A 3062-nucleotide genomic window follows, 5' to 3' on the forward strand; every position below is an offset into this window, starting at 1 on the left:
TCCCTTATGTCAGTGGTTAATCTTGTCAGTTCAGTCTTGTGAAATGTAACACATCCAATTTTCTAAGTTTTCATTAAGAATTAATCAAGATGTTTTGTCTTTTTGGAAAAGAATGACATCTCGGAAAGGTATTTTTTGTATTTATGGCAATGCTACTAAGGCCATCTTCTGCCATCCATAATTTTGAACTACTGACTGAAGGGAAGGCAGCCAGTCAGCAGCACCCTACCATCCACATTAACGAATTGACTGTCACTCTTATAATACACACACAGCTTAAAGTGCAGGGAATATTTTGTAGAATAACAAAGAATCAAACCCGGCTCACTGGGTCTGAAATTCAGACCTATACTATTAAGGCTAACCTACAACTCTCTTGAATGGGTAATAAGGAAAGTAACACAACCTAAATTTGGGCCATCTTTGACTCAAGTCCCTTACACATACTTCAAGTATCTGGTGTAAATGTGACAATGTTCTTCCAATGGTCAAATCTAAATTACTTTTGCAATATCCAACATAGTATTTAACTAACTTGCTACTTACTTGATATGTAACTTTAAATTATTCTTCACAGATTAAGTTAATTATACATTCCATCATAATATTACACCAAAGTGGTTAACTTTATAAAGACTTTTTCAAAGTGTCATTACAAACAACTAAACCCAACAGAAAATAATAAAGTAAACATCTTGTTCAGTACCAACTGAACGTGGAAAACAATGATCCAGTATATACTCCAAGTTGCACCATTTTACTTCATTGCATAAAACATTTACTTACTGCAGGTGCACTTCCACAGCTTTATCACGCACTGTTATTTTTTAAAGTCTCACTCAAAGTGATTTATGAAAGTTGACAGTCATTAAAACAAAACGAAAATCTACAATTGTAGACAAAGAGTAAGGGATATTTAATGTACTGAAATTTACGGTTTATCGATTTGAAACTTGGTTCTGCTAATTCTAGAATCGAATTCGACAAAATACTTCTTAATTTTAACACTACTTATTCCCAGCCTATTATTTACTATGATTAGTTACTACTAATAGTTCTAGTAATAGTACTAATAAAAAAAAAGTAAAATTTAAAAAAGGCAATTAACAATAAATTATAAAGGCATAACGACTTATCGTTATCAACATAACAGTGTGCAATAATTTTATAACTGCAAGTTACACCACACCTTATGGTTCATCTCAGTGCACTACTTTTAGATAATTTTCTTTGTTTGTTATACCAATTCTTGAACAAATTCATGATATTTTTTCCCGAAAATATGTATAATGTACTGCAGTATTGATCGGTTTGTTTACAGTCTGCTACAGACAACAACGTAAGACGACAACGCCACTACAGCAAATGATTAGGTTCGTTTTATATGTTTCGTAAATATGGTAACAACACACTTCATTTAAGTTTATATCGCTTCGTCCAAATAAAAATACTTTTAAACAAGACTACATAAAATTTACTTGCCAATTACACTTATTATATATTCATAATACAGCTTTTCTTTCAAAAAGAGATAAAGAAAAACATTCATTAAAACTACTTTCAACTTGGTTATTTCTTAGTCTCATTTGCTAACTGAAATAATAAATCATAGTTAATTAAACCGATCTCTATCTGCAGAGAAAATTATTGAATTGTATTGTATGCTCAACTAATTCCTACTGTAATTACTTCCACCACCGAAGGACAGAGGTTATGTTTTCACCCCTGAGGGTATGTTTGTCAGCAAGATTTCTCAAAAACAGCTGAATGAATTTGGACGAAAGTTGGCATACATTTGGACTATGATCAAACGAAGAAGTAATCAGACTTTTGAGGGTTAAGGTCACAAATATCCAAAAAATCCCTATCTGTTAACATGGAGATCGATGTTTCATACAATTTTTGCTCTATAACCCAGTCAAAAAGGATCTGATTTTCGTGAAACCTAGTGGACATATGTATAATATTGTTACGACAGCGGAAGTCACGTGACACTAGTAACACGTCATATTCTCGAAGGTTCGTGAATGCTCGAGTGTTTACTAGATATGTGGTATTCATGTATATAAGACCGGTAAGATGTGACGGCAACAATGTAATTGAACTGCAGACAGAGAGAGACTGACAATTGAGTCGAGCACGTGAGTCGTTGTTGTGAATTATAGCGTTTGTTATAGCGTGACTGTGGAAATTAAGTGTATTGCAAAGTTGTATTCAGAAAGAATAAACCAGTTTTATTTAAGAAAGGACTTGTATCGCTAAAGTTTCTTCGGAAAGAATTTTTAAGTGGTCCATCAATGAAGGAGTCAAATATGGCGTGAGAGATCATCCTGGTATGGAAACTTTTTTGTTATCTAAGTCAAACTCATTTGTAAATCTTTAGATCATTTTATTATGTAAGTAGATAATCTTAGTGCATCAAAAGTTTCTTTTTGATATATAACTAGTTCTGAGAGCATGCACATAATATTAAGAGGCACATGTACATTTGATACTCTCTAGATTAGAAATTCATCATATGCTCACACAGTTCCTTCATCTGTAGAGAAAATAGAACAGTGGTTAGTTTCCTTTTGAGTCATGTTTGAGTTGTTAGTTAGAAGTGCAAGTTACCAGTGTTACAAAGTTCTGAGCTGACTAATATGATTATGTTTTGAAAAAACTAACCTCGTTCGTGGTATTTTAATGTTAATTTATTCTTTGTATTAAAACTCAAACGTTTAACATCCTCTAAAATCATCTTAGTTTCTTTATAATGTTTTTCAATCATTTTGATTTATTGTGCTTCTTCTTGTGTAGGTTCAGCATTATCTAACAGATAATTGTGTAGGTTAAGCTTTATCTAACAGATAATTGTGTAGGTTCAGCATTATCTAACAGATAATTGTGTAGGTTCAGCATTATCTAACAGATATTTGTGTAGGTTCAGCTTTATCTAACAGATAATTGTGTAGGTTCAGCGTTATCTAACAGATAATTGTGTAGGTTCAGTTTTATCTAACAGATATTTGTGTAGGTTCAGCATTATCTAACAGATATTTGTGTAGGTTCATCTTTATCTA

This window comes from Limulus polyphemus, unplaced genomic scaffold (genome assembly GCF_000517525.1).
Source record: "Limulus polyphemus unplaced genomic scaffold, Limulus_polyphemus-2.1.2 Scaffold7537, whole genome shotgun sequence".
Lineage (NCBI taxonomy): Eukaryota > Metazoa > Arthropoda > Merostomata > Xiphosura > Limulidae > Limulus > Limulus polyphemus.